Source organism: Hyperolius riggenbachi, chromosome 3, assembly GCF_040937935.1.
Source record: "Hyperolius riggenbachi isolate aHypRig1 chromosome 3, aHypRig1.pri, whole genome shotgun sequence".
Classification (NCBI taxonomy): Eukaryota; Metazoa; Chordata; class Amphibia; order Anura; family Hyperoliidae; genus Hyperolius; species Hyperolius riggenbachi.
In genome coordinates this window covers 6,786,017-6,807,622 of record NC_090648.1, presented here as the reverse complement: position 1 = coordinate 6,807,622, position 21,606 = coordinate 6,786,017, and the positions used below count along the sequence as shown (strand labels likewise).

General features: G+C 51.2%; 1 protein-coding gene across 1 annotated transcript in view; it reads left to right on the top strand.

Moving 5' to 3' along the window:
• Nucleotides 1-98: 98 nt before the first annotated feature.
• Nucleotides 99-21,606, top strand: part of LOC137562471 (cornifelin homolog) — a 56,044-nt gene continuing 34,536 nt past the window's right edge. Inside the window, exon 1 of the mRNA XM_068273838.1 lies at nt 99-224. The gene's annotated coding sequence lies outside the window, so the exon portion shown is untranslated. The remainder of the gene's footprint in view (nt 225-21,606) is intronic.

Genomic DNA, 21,606 nt, shown 5'->3' with positions numbered 1-21,606 from the left:
TTTCCTCCAGGGTGTGGGAGTTCTGCTTGTTTTGGATAAAGCTGTGGAGGTGCTGGCTTGGAAGCAGCTCACAGTGTGCAGAGGCACAGGGAGGGGGAGCGGAGGGGGGCATCAGGAACTCTGATGTCAAACTTAGAAAACGAAACTTGAAGGCCACTTGTAAGACTAACACCCAGCTTCCCTCAGATCAACCACATCCTCTGCTGAAGACGCTGCGCTACCAGGTACCCTCTGCAGAATACCACCGCTACTGCTACTGCTGCCACCACACTGCACAGGCCTGACACATCATTATACATGTATATAGCTCTGACATATTCCACAGCACTGTACAGAGATCACTGATCCATTCCCATCAGTCTCTGCACCAGAGGAGCTTACACTCTAATGTCCTCACCACAGTCACACACTATTATTATTACTATTTGATGTCACAGAGAGGGAATTATCACTAAGCTTACAGTAGGTATGTTGGTACAGTATCTCACAAAAGTGAGTACACTTCTCATATTTTTGTATATATTTTATTATATTTTCATGGGAAAACACTGCAGATGTGACACTATGATACAATGTAAAGCAGTCAGTGTACAGCTTGTAGAACAGTGTAAATATTGTATGATATCTTCTCATGGGACAGCACTGCAGATGTGACACTGTGATACAATGTAAAGCAGTCAGTGTACAGCTTGTAGAACAGTGTAAATATTGTATGATATCTTCTCATGGGACAGCACTGCAGATGTGACACTGTGATACAATGTAAAGCAGTCAGTGTACAGCTTGTATAACAGTGTAATATTGTATGATATCTTCTCATGGGACAGCACTGCAGATGTGACGCTGTGATACAATGTAAAGCAGTCAGTGTACAGCTTGTATAACAGTGTAATATTGTATGATATCTTCTCATGGGACAGCACTGCAGATGTGACGCTGTGATACAATGTAAAGCAGTCAGTGTACAGCTTGTAGAACAGTGTAAATATTGTATGATACCTTCTCATGGGACAGCACTGCAGATGTGACACTGTGATACATTGTAAAGCAGTCAGTGTACAGCTTGTATAACTGTGTAATATTGTATGATATCTTCTCATGGGACAGCACTGCAGATGTTACGCTGTGATACAATGTAAAGCAGTCAGTGTACAGCTTGTATAACAGTGTAATATTGTATGATACCTTCTCATGGGACAGCACTGCAGATGTGACACTGTGATACAATGTAAAGCAGTCAGTGTACAGCTTGTAGAACAGTGTAAATATTGTATGATACCTTCTCATGGGACAGCACTGCAGATGTGACACTGTGATACATTGTAAAGCAGTCAGTGTACAGCTTGTATAACTGTGTAATATTGTATGATATCTTCTCATGGGACAGCACTGCAGATGTGACACTGTGATACATTGTAAAGCAGTCAGTGTACAGCTTGTATAACATAGAGTGACCAGACGTCCCGGATTGCCCGGGACACGTCCCGGATTCGGGGTCCGCTGTCCCAGGCTTAATGAGGTCCCGGGAAACGTCCCGCTTTGAGCAGCGGGACGTCCCGGCCTCGGGACTCTGGCCACTCTCTCCTCAATGAACTGGCAGCGGCGTCTATAGACGCAGTGCCAGTTCATTGCCCGCAGCCCCGCTCCAGCCTCCTCTTCCGGTGTCTGTTTCCGACACCGGCAGGCGAGCAGGGCTACGGCAAGATGGCTGCCGAAGCCCTGTACTGGAGACCTATTTGTGTCACTAGTACAGGGCTTCGGGCGCCATCTTGCCGTAGCCCTGTCAGCGCGGGAGAGAAGAGCAGGAGGAGGAAGACGGTCCCGGGACGGAGCAGCGCGCCAGAGGCCGGACACTTCTGCCAGGTGAGTAAATGCTTTCTTTTCCAGGTGAAATGTTTGCCCGCATTGTTTCTTTTCCAGGTGAAATGTTTGCCCGCATTGTTTCTTTTCCAGGTGAAATGTTTGCCCGCATTGTTTCTTTTCTGGTGAAATGTTTGCCCGCATTGTTTCTTTTCTGGTGAAATGTTTGCCCGCATTGTTTCTTTTCTAGTGAAATGTTATTGTTTGCCCGCATTGTTTCATTTCTGGCGAAATGTTTGCCCGCAGTGCGTTTATTTTGTACTGACATGTTGCCCGCATTGCGTTTATTTTGTACTGACATGTTTGCCCGCATTGCATTTATTTTATACTGACATGTTGCCTATTGCGTTTATTTTCTGGTGTCCGGGGTAACTGTTACTGCATTTATTATTTAATGGTCATAGATGGCTATGTTTGCTGCTTTGTGGTTACGGTATACTATTAGCATCACACAGTTTCTGCACACCCATGATACAAAGTCTCGTTTGTCCACATCATGGCGTAAACACTGCTTTCTTATGCCTCGCTGTTACATCATTACGTTAGCTCCGCCCATACAATGTCATGGCCACGCCCATTTTTTCGGCGCGGCGCAGCCCCCCTCCCCCAGTCTTCGCCGCTGCGTGCTCCTCACTCTTTCCCACTTTTCGCCGCGGCGCACAGCGCGCGCCGCCCCCCCCCCCCCCCCCCCCACGCTCCCCCCCCCCCGTCCCAGGTTGGACCCACAAAAATATGGTCACTCTATAGTGTAATATTGTATGATATCTTCTCATGGGACAGCACTGCAGATGTGACGCTGTGATACAATGTAAAGCAGTCAGTGTACAGCTTGTATAACAGTGTAATATTGTATGATATCTTCTCATGGGAAAGCACCGCAGATGTGACACTGTGATACAATGTAAAGCAGTCAGTGTACAGCTTGTATAACAGTGTAATATTGTATGATATCTTCTCATGGGACAGCACTGCAGATGTGACACTGTGATACAATGTAAAGCAGTCAGTGTACAGCTTGTATAGCAGTGTAATATTGTATGATATCTTCTCATGGGACAACACTGCAGATGTGACGCTGTGATACAATGTAAAGCAATCAGTGTGCAGCTTGTATAACAGTGTAATATTGTATGATATCTTCTCATGGGACAACAATGCAGATGTGACACTGTGATACAATGTAAAGCAGTCAGTGTACAGCTTGTATAACAGTGTAATATTGTATGATATCTTCTCATGGGACAGCACTGCAGATGTGACGCTGTGATACAATGTAAAGCAGTCAGTGTACAGCTTGTATAACAGTGTAATATTGTATGATATCTTCTCATGGGACAGCACTGCAGATGTGACACTGTGATACAATGTAAAGCAGTCAGTGTACAGCTTGTATAACAGTGTAATATTGTATGATATCTTCTCATGGGACAGCACTGCAGATGTGACACTGTGATACAATGTAAAGCAGTCAGTGTACCGCTTGTATAACAGTGTAATATTGTATGATATCTTCTCATGGGACAGCACTGCAGATGTGACACTGTGATACAGTGTAAAGCAGTCAGTGTACAGCTTGTATAACAGTGTAATATTGTATGATATCTTCTCATGGGACAACACTGCAGATGTGACGCTGTGATACAATGTAAAGCAGTCAGTGTACAGCTTGTATAACAGTGTAAATATTGTATGATATCTTCTCATGGGACAACACTGCAGATGTGAGGCTGTGATACAATGTAAAGCAGTCAGTGTACAGCTTGTATAACTGTAAATATTGTATGATATCTTCTCATGGGACAGCACTGCAGATGTGACACTGTGATACAATGTAAAGCAGTAAGTGTACAGCTCGTATAACAGTGTAATATTGTATGATATCTTCTCATGGGACAACACTGCAGATGTGAGGCTGTGATACAATGTAAAGCAGTCAGTGTACAGCTTGTATAACAGTGTAATATTGTATGATATCTTCTAAGGTAGTGTAAGTAGTGTACTGCTTCACACTGACAGACCAAACTCACTGTGTAACGCACCGCAAACAGATGGCCAAGCTGGTGCGCACCATGGCGAGAGTGTAGGCCGTGGTGGTTTTCCAGCCCATATGGTTGCCAGGCTGAGGTAGCTCAATGATAGAACAACAGCGACTGCCCAGCTGATCGATTTTGGTCTGTCCACAATGAAGCAACGACCTAATTATCTTGGGTGTGCCCCCAACACACTCATATAGGTCATTGCTTCATTATGATACGCAAGCCCCTTCACCACGGCAAGGTAATGATCATGAAGGGAATTGGCACATGTACATGCCTTTTCTTTTGTTGTTGCAGCTGCCCGCAGTGCAGCCAGAAAAATTAGGCAGGCATGTACACGCACCAGAAAAATTATTATTGTCTTTGTTAATGGCTGCTGCTAACCCCGCCCCTCAACACAGGCCACACCCCTATGTAAAAATATTTTGAACTCTTATCCCTGTCTCATGTCACTAACTGTCCTTAGAATCCTACACTCTAAGTGCCTGGGGTCAGTAATTTGATGCAGGGATTAGACAGTAAGCTCCTGAGGGCAGTTAGTGGCATTAGTCAGGTAGCCCCCAATACTGGTGGCAGTCTAATGGTCCCTGCCCTCCCCTACCTCCACTTTTAAAGAATTGTGCCCCTGTGCTGACATCTGTCTGATGGGCATGACCCCAGGAAACCAAGGAAAGCAGCCCATAAGCAGGAAGTCCATAGTTACTCACTAAAGGCTGGTATACATGATGGTATACATTATGCAAATTCCCGTCAGATTGATGGGTCAAATCGATCATTTCTAACATGTCTGATCTGCTCCCGATCGATAACAGGATCGAGTTTGTGCAGTAATGATATGAAAAGCGATCCTGTTATCGAGGAGTAGTGGAGCAGACATGTGAAAAATTATTGATTCGACCCATCAATCTGATGGGAAGTTGCATCATGTCTGAAGGAAAAGATGATGTGCAGTCTAAATAAAGCTTGAACATCAACGCAACAGACTGGAGGACATAGTCCCAGACTCGGCTCCTCTCCTCCTTGTCAATGCAGATGTGTTGTGCAGCCAGCAGCACTCACCCTCCGTCCCGGGAGCAGCAGCTCTTCTCTCCACTCCTCCCTGTCAATGCAGATGTATTGTGCAGCCAGCACCTCCGTCCCGGGAGCAGCAACTCTTCTCTCCAATCCTCCCTGTCAATGCAGATGTGTTGTGCAGCCAGCAGCCCTCACCCTCCATCCCGGGAGCAGCAGCTCTTCTCTCCACTCCTCCCTGTCAAAGCAGATGTGTTGTGCGGCCAGCAGCACTCACCCTCCGTCCCGGGAGCAGCAGCTCTTCTCTCCACTCCTCCCTGTCAATGCAGATGTGTTGTGCAGCCGGCAGCACTCACCCTCCGTCCCGGGAGCAGCAGCTCTTCTCTCCACTCCTCCCTGTCAATGCAGATGTGTTGTGCGGCCAGCAGCACTCACCCTCCATCCCGGGAGCAGCAGCTCTTCTCTCCACTCCTCCCTGTCAATGCAGATGTGTTGTGCAGCCGGCAGCACTCACCCTCCGTCCCGGGAGCAGCAGCTCTTCTCTCCACTCCTCCCCGTCAATGCAGATGTATTCTGCAGCCAGCACCTCCGTCCCGGGAGCAGCAACTCTTCTCTCCACTACTCCCTGTCAATGCAGATGTGTTGTGCAGTCAGCAGCACTCACCCTCCGTCCCAGGAGCAGCAGCTCTTCTCTCCACTCCTCCCTGTCAATGCAGATGTGTTGTGCAGCCGGCAGCACTCACCCTCCATCCCGGGAGCAGCAGCTCTTCTCTCCACTCCTCCCTGTCAATGCAGATGTGTTGTGCAGCCGGCAGCACTCACCCTCCGTCCCGGGAGCAGCAGCTCTTCTCTCCACTCCTCCCTGTCAATGCAGATGTGTTGTGCAGCCGGCAGCACTCGCCCTCCGTCCCGGGAGCAGCAGCTCTTCTCTCCAGTCCTTCCTGTCAATGCAGATGTGTTGTGCAGCCGGCAGCACTCACCCTCCGTCCCGGGAGCAGCAGCTCTTCTCTCCACTCCTCCCCATCAATGCAGATGTGTTGTGCAGCCAGCAGCACTCACCCTCCGTCCCGGGAGCAACAGCTCTTCTCTCCACTCCTCCCCGTCAATGCAGATGTGTTGTGCAGCCAGCAGCACTCACCCTCCGTCCCGGGAGCAGCAGCTCTTCTCTCCACTCCTCCCTCTCAATGCAGATGTGTTGTGCAGCCAGCAGCACTCACCCTCCATCCCGGGAGCAGCAGCTCTTCTCTCCACTCCTCCCTGTCAATGCAGATGTGTTGTGCAGCCGGCAGCACTCACCCTCCATCGCAGGAGCAGCAGCTCTTCTCTCCACTCCTCCCTGTCAATGCAGATGTGTTGTGCAGCCAGCAGCACTCACCCTCCATCCCAGGAGCAGCAGCTCTTCTCTCCACTCCTCCCCGTCAATGCAGATGTGTTGTGCAGCCGGCAGCACTCACCCTCCGTCCCGGGAGCAGCAGCTCTTCTCTCCACTCCTCCCAGTCAATGCAGATGTGTTGTGCAGCCGGCAGCACTCACCCTCCGTCCCAGGAGCAGCAGCTCTTCTCTCCACTCCTCCCCATCAATGCAGATGTGTTGTGCAGCCAGCAGCACTCACCCTCCATCCCAGGAGCAGCAGCTCTTCTCTCCACTCCTCCCTGTCAATGCAGATGTGTTGTGCAGCCGGCAGCACTCACCCTCCGTCCCGGGAGCAGCAGCTCTTCTCTCCACTCCTCCCCGTCAATGCAGATATATTGTGCAGCCAGCAGCACTCACCCTCCGTCCCGGGAGCAGCAGCTCTTCTCTCCACTCCTCCCCGTCAATGCAGATGTGTTGTGCAGCCAGCAGCACTCACCCTCCGTCCCGGGAGCAGCAGCTCTTCTCTCCACTCCTTGTGCAGCCGGCAGCACTCACCCTCCATCCCGGGAGCAGCAGCTCTTCTCTCCACTCCTCCCTGTCAATGCAGATGTGTTGTGCAGCCAGCAGCACTTGCCCTCCGTCCCGGGAGCAGCAGCTCTTCGCTCCACTCCTCCCCATCAATGCAGATGTGTTGTGCAGCGAGCAGCACTCACCCTCTGTCCCGAGAGCAGCAACTCTTCTCTCCACTCCTTCCTGTCAATGCAGATGTGTTGTGCAGCCGGCAGCACTCGCCCTCCATCCCGGGAGCAGCAGCTCTTCTCTCCACTCCTCCCCGTCAATGCAGATGTGTTGTGCAGCCGGCAGCACTCATTCTCCGTCCCGGGAGCAGCAGCTCTTCTCTCCACTCCTCCCAGTCAATGCAGATGTGTTGTGCAGCCGGCAGCACTCACCCTCCGTCCCAGGAGCAGCAGCTCTTCTCTCCACTCCTCCCCATCAATGCAGATGTGTTGTGCAGCCAGCAGCACTCAACCTCCATCCCAGGAGCAGCAGCTCTTCTCTCCACTCCTCCCTGTCAATGCAGATGTGTTGTGCAGCCGGCAGCACTCACCCTCCGTCCCGGGAGCAGCAGCTCTTCTCTCCACTCCTCCCCGTCAATGCAGATGTGTTGTGCAGCCGGCAGCACTCACCCTCCGTCCCGGGAGCAGCAGCTCTTCTCTCCACTCCTCCCCGTCAATGCAGATGTGTTGTGCAGCCAGCAGCACTCACCCTCCGTCCCGGGAGCAGCAGCTCTTCTCTCCACTCCTCCCCGTCAATGCAGATGTGTTGTGCAGCCAGCAGCACTCGCCCTCCGTCCCGGGAGCAGCAGCTCTTCTCTCCACTCCTCCCTGTCAATGCAGATGTGTTGTGCAGCCGGCAGCACTCACCCTCCGTCCCGGGAGCAGCAGCTCTTCTCTCCACTCCTCCCTGTCAATGCAGATGTGTTGTGCAGCCAGCAGCACTTGCCCTCCGTCCAGGGAGCAGCAGCTCTTCTCTCCACTCCTCCCCATCAATGCAGATGTGTTGTGCAGCGAGCAGCACTCACCCTCTGTCCCGAGAGCAGCAACTCTTCTCTCCACTCCTTCCTGTCAATGCAGATGTGTTGTGCAGCCGGCAGCACTCGCCCTCCATCCCGGGAGCAGCAGCTCTTCTCTCCACTCCTCCCTGTCAATGCAGATGTGTTGTGCAGCCAGCAGCACTCACCCTCCGTCCCGGGAGCAGCAGCTTTTCTCTCCACTCCTCCCTGTCAATGCAGATGTGTTGTGCAGCCAGCAGCACTCGCCCTCCATCCCGGGAGCAGCAGCTCTTCTCTCCACTCCTCCCTGTCAATGCAGATGTGTTGTGCAGCCGGCAGCACTCACCCTCCGTCCCGGGAGCAGCAGCTCTTCTCTCCACTCCTCCCTGTCAGTGCAGATGTGTTGTGCAGCCAGCAGCACTCGCCCTCCGTCCCAGGAGCAGCAGCTCTTCTCTCCACTCCTCCCTGTCAGTGCAGATGTGTTGTGCAGCCAGCAGCACTCACCCTCCGTCCCGGGAGCAGCAGCTCTTCTCTCCACTCCTCCCTGTCAATGCAGATGTGTTGTGCAGCCAGCGGCACTCACCCTCTGTCCCGGGAGCAGCAGCTCTTCTCTCCACTCCTCCCTGTCAGTGCAGATGTGTTGTGCAGCCAGCAGCTAGTGTTGGGCGAACATCTAGATGTTCGGGTTCGGGCCGAACAGGCCGAACATGGCCGCGATGTTCGGGTGTTCGACCCGAACTCCGAACATAATGGAAGTCAATGGGGACCCGAACTTTTGTGGTTTGTAAAGCCTCCTTACATGCTACATACCCCAAATTTACAGGGTATGTGCACCTTGGGAGTGGGTACAAGAGGAAAAAAAAATTAGCAAAAAGAGCTTATAGTTTTTGAGAAAATCGATTTTAAAGTTTCAAAGGGAAAACTGTCTTTTAAATGCGGGAAATGTCTGTTTTCTTTGCACAGGTAACATGTTTTTTGTCGGCATGCAGTCATAAATGTAATACATATAAGAGGTTCCAGGAAAAGGGACCGGTAACGCTAACCCAGCAGCAGCACACGTGATGGAACAGGAGGAGGCGCAGGAGGAGAAGGCCACGCTTTGTGAGACACAACAACCCCGGCCTTGCATGAGGGCAAGAAGCGTGCGGATAGCATGCTTTGTACCGCCATGCAGTCATAAATGTAATAAAGATAAGAGGTTCCATAAACAAGGACCGGCAACGCTAACCCAGCAGCAGCAGCAGCAGCAGACGTGATGGAACAGGAGGAGGCGCAGGAGGAGAAGGCCACGCTTTGTGAGACACAACAACCCAGGCCTTGCATGAGGACAAAAAGCGTGCGGATAGCATGCTTTTTACCGCCATGCAGTCATAAATGTAATAAAGATAAGTGGTTCAATAAACAGGGACCACGCGGCAACGCTAACCCAGCAGCAGCAGACGTGATGGAACAGGAGGAGGCGCAGGAGGAGAAGGCCACGCTTTGTGAGACACAACAACCCAGGCCTTGCATGAGGGCAAGAAGCGTGCGGATAGCATGCTTTGTACCGCCATGCAGTCATAAATGTAATAAAGATAAGTGGTTCAATAAACAGGGACCACGCGGCAACGCTAACCCAGCAGCAGCAGACGTGATGGAACAGGAGGAGGCGCAGGAGGAGAAGGCCACGCTTTGTGAGACACAACAACCCAGGCCTTGCATGAGGGCAAGAAGCGTGCGGATAGCATGCTTTGTACCGCCATGCAGTCATAAATGTAATAAAGATAAGTGGTTCAATAAACAGGGACCACGCGGCAACGCTAACCCAGCAGCAGCAGACGTGATGGAACAGGAGGAGGCGCAGGAGGAGAAGGCCACGCTTTGTGAGACACAACAACCCAGGCCTTGCATGAGGGCAAGAAGCATGCGGATAGCATGCTTTGTACCGCCATGCAGTCATAAATGTAATAAAGATAAGTGGTTCAATAAACAGGGACCACGCGGCAACGCTAACCCAGCAGCAGCAGACGTGATGGAACAGGAGGAGGCGCAGGAGGAGAAGGCCACGCTTTGTGAGACACAACAACCCAGGCCTTGCATGAGGGCAAGAAGCGTGCGGATAGCATGCTTTGTACCGCCATGCAGTCATAAATGTAATAAAGATAAGTGGTTCAATAAACAGGGACCACGCGGCAACGCTAACCCAGCAGCAGCAGACGTGATGGAACAGGAGGAGGCGCAGGAGGAGAAGGCCACGCTTTGTGAGACACAACAACCCAGGCCTTGCATGAGGGCAAGAAACGTGCGGATAGCATGCTTTGTACCGCCATGCAGTCATAAATGTAATAAAGATAAGTGGTTCAATAAACAGGGACCACGCGGCAACGCTAACCCAGCAGCAGCAGACGTGATGGAACAGGAGCAGGCGCAGGAGGAGAAGGCCACGGTTTTTGAGACACAACAACCCAGGCCTTGCATGAGGACAAAAAGCGTGCGGATATAGCAGCAATGCTTTTTGCCGCCATGCAGTCATAAATGTAATACAGATGAGAGGTTCAATAAACAGGGACCGGAAACGCTACACCATCCCAGATGTTCATTGGTCATGTTACTTGGTTGGGGTCCTGGAGTGTTGCGTAGTCATTTCCAATCCAGGATTGATTCATTTTAATTTGAGTCAGACGGTCTGCATTTTCTGTAGAGAGGCGGATACGCCGATCTGTGACGATGCCTCCGGCAGCACTGAAACAGCGTTCCGACATAACGCTGGCTGCCGGGCAAGCCAGCACCTCTATTGCGTACATTGCCAGTTCGTGCCAGGTGTCTAGCTTCGATACCCAATAGTTGAAGGGTGCAGATGGATTGTTCGACACAGCTACGTCATCTGACATGCAGTCCTTGACCATCTTCTCCAGGCGATCGGTGTTGGAGGTGGATCTGCACGCTTGCTGTTCAGTGGGCTGCTGCTGCATGGGTGTCAGAAAATTTTCCCACTCCAAGGACACTGCCGATACCGTTCCCTTTTGGGTACTAGCTGCGGCTTGCGTTGTTTGCTGCCCTCCTGGTCGTCCTGGATTTGCGGAAGTCAGTCTGTCTGCGTACAACTGGCTAGAGGAGGGGGAGGATGTCAATCTCCTCTCTAAAGTCTCCACAAGGGCCTGCTGGTATTCTTCCATTTTGACCTGTCTGACTCTTTCTTCAAGCAGTTTTGGAACATTGTGTTTGTACCGTGGATCCAGAAGGGTATAAACCCAGTAATTGGTGTTGTCCAGAATGCGCACAATGCGTGGGTCACGTTCAATGCAGTCTAGCATGAATTGAGCCATGTGTGCCAGAGTCCTACCAGAATCCTCATCATCCTCTTGTGAGCGTTGTGATAGTTGTTGTGATGCCTCATAGTCGTCACCTTCCTCCTGGTCTGCTTCTGCTGACCATTCGCGTTGAATTGTGGAAGTCCAACGTGCACCGCTCTGGCCCTCGTCAGTGGTGGCATGAAATTCCTGCTCCAACTCCAGCTGTTCCTCCTCCTCTTCTTCGTCATAGCTGCTGGGGCCAGCGTTCCCTGAGGCGGATGGCCTGATGTTGGTACCATCACGCTGATCGTTTTCTCCTTCAGATTCCCCCAGTTGCATCATGACAGCTGTTTCCTTGATTTTTAACATCGACCTCTTCAGTAAACACAGCAGTGGTATGGTAATGCTGACTGAAGAGTTGTCACTGCTCACAAGCAATGTGGATTGCTCAAAATTTTGGAGGACTTGGCAGAGGTCCAACATGTTGGCCCAATCGGATCCACAGAAGCTTGGCAGCTGTCCGGATGCGCCTCGGTACTGCGCCGTCATGTACTGGACCACTGCACTCTTCTGCTCACAAAAGCGTGCTAGCATGTGCAGCGTAGAATTCCAGCGCGTAGGGACATCACACAGCAATCGATGGTGGGGGAGATTGAAGCGCTCCTGCATCTTGGCGAGTGCCCCCGGCCCCGAAGCAGTACTGGAATTTCTACAATGTTTGGCCACTCGACGCACCTTCAACAGAAGATCGGCCACGCCTGGGTATGTCCTCAGGAACCGCTGAACTACTAGGTTCATCACGTGCGCCAGGCAAGGGATGTGTGTCAGCTTAGCCAACCTTAAAGCGCGAATGAGATTACTCCCATTATCACACACAACCATGCCCGGTTTCAGGTCCAGCGGTGCCAGTGACAAATCCGTCTGTTCCTTTATTCCCCTCCAAATTTCCTCCCCTGTGTGCTGCTTATCCCCAAGGCAGATCAGCTTCAGCAACGCTTGCTGACGCATGCCAACAGCTGTGCTGCACTGCTTCCACGATCCTACTGCTGCTGGGTTAGCGTTTCCGGATGAGGTACAGCTTTGAGATGCGTTGGAGGAGAAGGAGTCAGAGAGGTAGGTGCTGCTGTTGTTATCCAGTGGGAGGGACGGCGGTGCAGCTGTTTGCGGCGTGGGCAACACCCGCGCCGTAGCAGGTGAGGAATCGCTGCCAGGCTCCACAAGGTTCACCCAGTGCGCGGTAAGGGAGATGTATCGACCCTGGCCGAACGCACTCGTCCAGGTGTCAGTGGTGAGGTGAACCTTGCAGGCAACGGCATTCTTCAAGCTTCGGGTTATTTTGCTGACCACGTGCTCATGCAACTCAGGCACTGCAGAGCGCGCAAAGTGGTAGCGGCTGGGAACCACGTAACGTGGGATGGCCACTGACATCATGCCCTTGAAGCTGTTTGTCTCCACCACTCGATATGGCAGCATTTCGCAGGCCAGAAGCTTGGCTATGCTGGCTGTTACTGCCACGGCCCGGGGGTCATTTGCTGGCAATTTCCTCTTGCGCTCAAACATCTCCGACACAGACAACTGAACCGTAGCGCTGCACACGGAAGGGCTGTTGGTTGTTGTGTTTGATGAACACTGGGAGACCTCAAGAGCACTACTCCGGAAAGTGACAGTGTCAGCGTCGTCTGATGTTTGTGAATGTTGTGAACCACGCAATGGCTGGGCTACTGCTGCTGCTGAGGCGGGTCTGGTGGTGAGTCTGGTGAACCCAAGGGAGGCAGTGTTGCTGGTACCCTGTCCTGCCGCGTTTGCCCACAGAGTGGGATGTTTGGATAGCATGTGGCGGCTCATGCTGGTGGTGGAGAGGTTGTTAATACTTTTCCCCCTGCTCAGGCGAGTCTTGCACACCTTGCAAATCGCCATGGTAACATCCTCAGTGCAGTCTTCAAAGAAAGCCCAGACTTTGGAGCACCTGCCTCCTTGCTGGCGATTTCTGTTTCCTCCTCTTTTGCCTCTCACTCTAACTTCCACGCTTGTGGTGCCTGAAATTGCGCGCCGCCTACCTTGTGGCACAAGGCGAACTCGTGCAGCAGTGGGTTCTTCAACAGACTCATCTGTGCTGCTGCTACGACGGCGATGTTCTCGTTCACAAATAAAATCTGGGTCTCTGTCCACATTGTCCATACCCTCCTCTTCCATCTCCTCAAACTCGTCATATGTCATTGTGGGGGGCCGCCGCCGTGGAGTAGAGCTCCCCAGAACAACCTCTGCGCAGCTCACTCCAACGTCGTCTTCCAGATCTTGTCGGCCGACCTCCTGCAATTGCAACCCCTCCTGCCCAACTTGCTCTGGGATTTGGGTTTCCGAGTCCTCCTCGGACTCGCCTTGTATTTCAGTGCGCGGTGCATTTCCCACAGTTAATGGTTGTGAATCCGGGCACAACATTTCTGGCTGTTCCTCCATTGACCTTTCATAGGTGGAAGTTTGTTGGGCTGGGAATAGCTCCTGCGAATACCCCATTGTGTCCTGAGGTAATTCATAGGACTGGTTATCTGGCAGTTGTGTGCGTGGTGTCGCTGCCGGTTGTGTCAGCTTTGTGCCCACTGGCTCCTTGTAACTGGCTGAGGACTCGGACCTCGTGCGTGATGTGCTGGTGCTGCTTAACCCACTGCTGGACGCTTGAGAGGTCATCCAAGTAATTATCTGGTCCTGTTCTTTTGGATTTGTGAGGGTTGTTGTCCTGGACAACATGGGCGGTATTGAGTGGGTTTTCTTGGGTGCTCCCCTGTGGCCTGTACGTGAACCGTCAGGGGAAACACCTCTTCCCTTGCCCCTTCCTCTTTCACCGGATTTCTTCCTCATTTCACTTATCCTTACAGTACACGCTGACTGGCAGCAGTACAGTGGCAGCACAGAAATGCTATACAGTACCACTATTCCCAGCAGCGACACAGAGCACAATGCTATACAGTGGCGGGTGAGCGGTGTACTACTGTTCCCAGGCCCAGCAGACACAGAGTGGAAGTAAACACAATGCTATATAGTCTGGCTGAGCGGTGTACACAGAGTGGCAGTACACACAATGCTATATAGTCTGGCTAAGCCGTGTACACAGAGTGTCAGAAAACACAATGCTATATATAGCGTGGCTGAGCGAGGTGCACAGTGGCAGTACACACAATGCTATATTAGTCAGGCTAAGCCGTGTACACAGAGTGTCAGAAAGCACAATGCTATATATAGCGTGGCTGAGCGAGGTGCACAGTGGCAGTACACACAATGCTATATAGTCAGGCTAAGCCGTGTACACAGAGTGTCAGAAAACACAATGCTATATATAGCGTGGCTGAGCGAGGTGCACAGTGGCAGTACACACAATGCTTTATAGTCAGGCTGAGCCGTGTACACAGAGTGTCAGTAAACAATGGTATATAGTCTGGCTGAGCGGTGTACACAGAGTGTCAGTAAACAACGGTATATAGTCTGGCTGAGCGGTGTACACAGAGTGGCAGTAAACACAATGCTATATATAGCGTGGCTGAGCGAGGTGCACAGTGGCAGTACACACAATGCTATATAGTCAGGCTAAGCCGTGTACACAGAGTGTCAGAAAACACAATGCTATATATAGCGTGGCTGAGCGAGGTGCACAGTGGCAGTACACACAATGCTTTATAGTCAGGCTGAGCCGTGTACACAGAGTGTCAGTAAACAATGGTATATAGTCTGGCTGAGCGGTGTACACAGAGTGTCAGTAAACAACGGTATATAGTCTGGCTGAGCGGTGTACACAGAGTGGCAGTAAACACAATGCTATATATAGCGTGGCTGAGCGAGGTGCACAGTGGCAGTACACACAATGCTATATTAGTCAGGCTAAGCCGTGTACACAGAGTGTCAGAAAACACAATGCTATATATAGCGTGGCTGAGCGAGGTGCACAGTGGCAGTACACACAATGCTATATACAGCGTGGCTGAGCGAGGTGCACAGTGGCAGTACACACAATGCTATATATAGCGTGGCTGAGCGAGGTGCACAGTGGCAGTACACACAATGCGATATTAGTCAGGCTAAGCCGTGTACACAGAGTGTCAGAAAACACAATGCTATATATATAGCGTGGCTGAGCGAGGTGCACAGTGGCAGTAGACACAATGCTATATATATAGCGTGGCTGAGCGAGGTGCACAGTGGCAGTACACACAATGCTATATATAGCGTGGCTGAGCGAGGTGCACAGTGGCAGTACACACAATGCTATATATAGCGTGGCTGAGCGAGGTGCACAGTGGCAGTACACACAATGCTATATTAGTCAGGCTAAGCCGTGTACACAGAGTGTCAGAAAACACAATGCTATATATATAGCGTGGCTGAGCGAGGTGCACAGTGGCAGTACACACAATGCTATATATAGCGTGGCTGAGCGAGGTGCACAGTGGCAGTACACACAATGCTATATATAGCGTGGCTGAGCGAGGTGCACAGTGGCAGTACACACAATGCTATATATAGCGTGGCTGAGCGAGGTGCACAGTGGCAGTACACACAATGCTATATTAGTCAGGCTAAGCCGTGTACACAGAGTGTCAGAAAACACAATGCTATATATATAGCGTGGCTGAGCGAGGTGCACAGTGGCAGTACACACAATGCTATATATAGCGTGGCTGAGCGAGGTGCACAGTGGCAGTACACACAATGCTATATATAGCGTGGCTGAGCGAGGTGCACAGTGGCAGTACACACAATGCTATATATAGCGTGGCTGAGCGAGGTGCACAGTGGCAGTACACACAATGCTATATTAGTCAGGCTAAGCCGTGTACACAGAGTGTCAGAAAACACAATGCTATATATATAGCGTGGCTGAGCGAGGTGCACAGTGGCAGTACACACAATGCTATATATAGCGTGGCTGAGCGAGGTGCACAGTGGCAGTACACACAATGCTATATATAGCGTGGCTGAGCGAGGTGCACAGTGGCAGTACACACAATGCTATATATAGCGTGGCTGAGCGAGGTGCACAGTGGCAGTACACACAATGCTATATATAGCGTGGCTGAGCGAGGTGCACAGTGGCAGTACACACAATGCTATATTAGTCAGGCTAAGCCGTGTACACAGAGTGTCAGAAAACACAATGCTATATATATAGCGTGGCTGAGCGAGGTACACAGTGGCAGTAAACAATGCTATATATAGTGTGGCTGAGCGAGCGGTGTACTACTGTTCCCAGCAGCGACACACAATGACTGGGGGGGGACCCTGGCTAGCGTGGCTGGAGAGCGAACTACCCTGCCTGCCTACCCAAAGCTAAACCCACAGACAAATGGCGGAGATATGACGTGGTTCGGGTATTTATTTACCCGAACCACGTGACCGTTCGGCCAATCAGAGCGCGTTCGGGCCCGAACCACGTGACCCGTTCGGCCAATCACAGCGCTAGCCGAACGTTCGGGGAACGTTCGGCCATGCGCTCTTAGTTCGGCCATGTGGCCGAACGGTTTGGCCGAGCACCGTCAGGTGTTCGGCCGAACTCGAACATCACCCGAACAGGGTGATGTTCTGCAGAACCCGAACAGTGGCGAACACTGTTCGCCCAACACTACCAGCAGCACTCGCCCTCCGTCCCGGGAGCAGCAGCTCTTCTCTCCACTCCTCCCTGTCAGTGCAGATGTGTTGTGCAGCCAGCAGCACTCACCCTCCGTCCCGGGAGCAGCAGCTCTTCTCTCCACTCCTCCCTGTCAATGCAGATGTGTTGTGCAGCCAGCAGCACTCACCCTCCGTCCCGGGAGCAGCAGCTCTTCTCTCCACTCCTCCCTGTCAATGCAGATGTGTTGTGCAGCCAGCAGCACTCACCCTCCGTCCCGGGAGCAGCAGCTATTCTCTCCACTCCTCCCTGTCAATGCAGATGTGTTGTGCAGCCAGCAGCACTCACCCTCCGTCCCGGGAGCAGAAGCTCTTCTCTCCACCACTCCCTGTCAATGCAGATGTGTTGTGCAGCCAGCAGCACTCACCCTCCGTCCCGGGAGCAGCAGCTCTTCTCTCCACTCCTCCCCGTCAATGCAGATGTGTTGTGCAGCCAGCAGCACTCACCCTCCGTCCCGGGAGCAGCAGCTCTTCTCTCCACTTCTCCCTGTCAATGCAGATGTGTTGTGCAGCCGGCAGCACTCACCCTCCGTCCCGGGAGCAGCAGCTCTTCTCTCCACTCCTCCCTGTCAATGCAGATGTGTTGTGCAGCCAGCAGCACTCACCCTCCGTCCCGGGAGCAGCGGCTCTTCTCTCCACTCCTCCCTGTCAATGCAGATGTGTTGTGCAGCCAGCAGCACTCACCCTCCGTCCCGGGAGCAGCAGCTCTTCTCTCCACTCCTCCCTGACAATGCAGATGTGTTGTGCAGCCGGCAGCACTCACCCTCCGTCCCGGGAGCAGCAGCTCTTCTCTCCACTCCTCCCTGTCAATGCAGATGTGTTGTGCAGCCGGCAGCACTCACCCTCCGTCCCGGGAGCAGCAGCTCTTCTCTCCACTCCTCCCTGTCAATGCAGATGTGTTGTGCAGCCGGCAGCACTCACCCTCCGTCCCGGGAGCAGCAGCTCTTCTCTCCACTCCTCCCTGTCAATGCAGATGTGTTGTGCAGCCGGCAGCACTCACCCTCCGTCCCGGGAGCAGCAGCTCTTCTCTCCACTCCTCCCTGTCAATGCAGATGTGTTGTGCAGCCGGCAGCACTCACCCTCTGTCCCGAGAGCAGCAGCTCTTCTCTCCACTCCTCCCTGTCAATGCAGATGTATTGTGCAGCCAGCAGCACTCACCCTCCGTCCCGGGAGCAGCAGCTCTTCTCTCCACTAGTGTTGGGCGAACATCTAGATGTTCGGGTTCGGGCCGAACAGGCCGAACATGGCCGCGATGTTCGGGTGTTCGCCCCGAACTCCGAACATAATGGAAGTCAATGGGGACCCGAACTTTTGTGCTTTGTAAAGCCTCCTTACATGCTACATACCCCAAATTTACAGGGTATGTGCACCTTGGGAGTGGGTACAAGAGGAAAAATTTTTTAGCAAAAAGAGCTTATAGTTTTTGAGAAAATCGATTTTAAAGTTTCAAAGGGAAAACTGTCTTTTAAATGCGGGAAATGTCTGTTTTCTTTGCACAGGTAACATGCTTTTTGTCGGCATGCAGTCATAAATGTAATACAGATAAGAGGTTCCAGGAAAAGGGACCGGTAACGCTAACCCAGCAGCAGCACACGTGATGGAACAGGAGGAGGGTGGCGCAGGAGGAGAAGGCCACGCTTTGAGACACAACAACCCAGGCCTTGCATGAGGACAAGAAGCGTGCGGATAGCAAGTTGCATTTTGTCGCCATGCAGTCATAAATGTAATACAGATGAGAGGTTCAATAAACAGGGACCGGAAACGCTAACCCATCACAGATGTTCATTGTTCATGTTACTTGGTTGGGGTCCGGGAGTGTTGCGTAGTCGTTTCCAATCCAGGATTGATTCATTTTAATTTGAGTCAGACGGTCTGCATTTTCTGTGGAGAGGCGGATACGCCGCCGATCTGTGACGATGCCTCCGGCAGCACTGAAACAGCGTTCCGACATAACGCTGGCTGCCGGGCAAGCCAGCACCTCTATTGCGTACATTGCCAGTTTGTGCCAGGTGTCTAGCTTCAATACCCAATAGTTGAAGGGTGCAGATGGATTGTTCAACACAGCTATGCCATCTGACATGTAGTCCTTGACCATCTTCTCCAGGCGATCGGTGTTGGAGGTGGATCTGCACGCTTGCTGTTCTGTGTGCTGCTGCATGGGTGTCAGAAAATTTTCCCACTCCAAGGACACTGCCGATACCATTCCCTTTTGGGCACTAGCTGCGGCTTGTGTTGTTTGCTGCCCTCCTGGTCGTCCTGGGTTTGCGGAAGTCAGTCTGTCAGCGTACAACTGGCTAGAGGAGGGGGAGGATGTCAATCTCCTCTCTAAAGTCTCCACAAGGGCCTGCTGGTATTCTTCCATTTTGACCTGTCTGGCTCTTTCTTCAAGCAGTTTTGGAACATTGTGTTTGTACCGTGGATCCAGAAGGGTATAAACCCAGTAATTGGTGTTGTCCAGAATGCGCACAATGCGTGGGTCGCGTTCAATGCAGTCCTAGGCCGAAGAGGTCATAGCCTAGGGTCACAAAACCTGTTTATTTGGGCAATTTCAATGGTGGCGAGTCTGACGTACATAAATCGCAGCAATGGCCGTTAGCAACGTCTGAATCTCACGAAATGTCTCATGCAGGTAGAAGACATATTGTTAGACTTGGGCTACAAAGATGGGTTCCCTACATCTCTGCAAACCAGAGTTACAGGGCTCCAAATTTGGTAAAATCACCCATAGGCTTTCATTGGGCCTTCTATTTACAGTTCCAAAATCTCACATCTTTTCAAAGGGCAATTACTCAGCAGTGGCAAATTTTCTAGCATTGTAGGGACCCTTAGGGGGAACATGACTGGTGAGTTTCGGGCCCCTAGGCCAAAGAGGTCATAGCCTAGGGTCACAAAAACCTGTTTATTTGGGCTATTTCAATGGTAGTGATGGTGACGTACATAAATTGCAGCAATGGCCGTTAGCAAAGTCTGAATCTCACGAAATGTCTCATGCAGGTAGAAGACATATTGTTAGACTTGGATTCCAAAGATGGGGTCCCTACATCTCTGCAAACCAGAGTTATAGGGGTCCAAAATTGGTAAAATCCCCCATAGGATTTCATTGCCTCCCTATTTCACTTTCCAAAATCTCACATCTTTTCAAAGGGCAATGGCTCAGCAGTACCAAATTTTCTAGCATTGTAGGGACCCTTAGGGGGAACATGACTGGTGAGTTTCGGGCCCCTAGGCCGAAGAGGTCATAGCCTAGGGTCACAAAAACCTGTTTATTTGTGCTATTTCAATGGTAGTGATGGTGGCGTACATAAATCTCAGCCATGGCCGTTAGCAACGTCTGAATCTCACGAAATGTCTCATGCAGGTAGAAGACATATTGTTAGACTTGGATTCCAAAGATGGGGTCCCTACATCTCTGCAAACCAGAGTTACAGGGGTCCAAAATTGGTAAAATCCCCCATAGGATTTCATTGCCTCCCTATTTCACTTTCCAAAATCTCACATCTTTTCAAAGGGCAATGGCTCAGCAGTACCAAATTTTCTAGCATTGTAGGGACCCTTAGGGGGAACATGACTGGTGAGTTTCGGGCCCCTAGGCCGAAGAGGTCATAGCCTAGGGTCACAAAAACCTGTTTATTTGGGCTATTTCAATGGTAGTGATGGTGGCGTACATAAATCTCAGCCATGGCCGTTAGCAACGTCTGAATCTCACGAAATGTCTCATGCAGGTAGAAGACTTATTGTTAGACTTGGATTCCAAAGATGGGGTCCCTACGTCTCTGCAAACCAGAGTTACAGGGGTCCAAAATTGGTAAAATCCCCCATAGGCTTTCATTGGGCCTCCTATTTACCGTTCCAAAATCTCACACCATTTCAAAGGGCAATGGCTCAGCAGTGGCAAAACTCACCAGTCATGATCCCCCTAAGGGTCCCTACAATGCTAGAAAATTTGGTACTGCTGAGCCATTGCCCTTTGAAAAGATGTGAGATTTTGGAAAGTGAAATAGGGAGGCAATGAAATCCTATGGGGGATTTTACCAATTTTGGACCCCTGTAACTCTGGTTTGCAGAGATGTAGGGACCCCATCTTTGGAATCCAAGTCTAACAATATGTCTTCTACCTGCATGAGACATTTCGTGAGATTCAGACGTTGCTAACGGCCATTGCTGCGATTTATGTACGTCACCATCACTACCATTGAAATAGCCCAAATAAACAGGTTTTTGTGACCCTAGGCTATGACCTCTTCGGCATAGGGGCCCGAAACTCACCAGTCATTTTCCCCCTAAGGGTCCCTACAATGCTAGAAAATTTGGTACTGCTGAGCCATTGCCCTTTGAAAAGATGTGAGATTTTGGAAAGTGAAATAGGGAGGCAATGAAATCCTATGGGGGATTTTACCAATTTTGGACCCCTGTAACTCTGGTTTGCAGAGATGTAGGGACCCCATCTTTGGAATCCAAGTCTAACAATATGTCTTCTACCTGCATGAGACATTTCGTGAGATTCAGACGTTGCTAACGGCCATTGCTGCGATTTATGTACGTCACCATCACTACCATTGAAATAGCCCAAATAAACAGGTTTTTGTGACCCTAGGCTATGACCTCTTCGGCCTAGGGGCCCGAAACTCACCAGTCATGTTCCCCCTAAGGGTCCCTACAATGCTAGAAAATTTGGTACTGCTGAGCCATTGCCCTTTGAAAAGATGTGAGATTTTGGAAAGTGAAATAGGGAGGCAATGAAATCCTATGGGGGATTTTACCAATTTTGGACCCCTGTAACTCTGGTTTGCAGAGATGTAGGGACCCCATCTTTGGAATCCAAGTCTAACAATATGTATTCTACCTGCATGAGACATTTCGTGAGATTCAG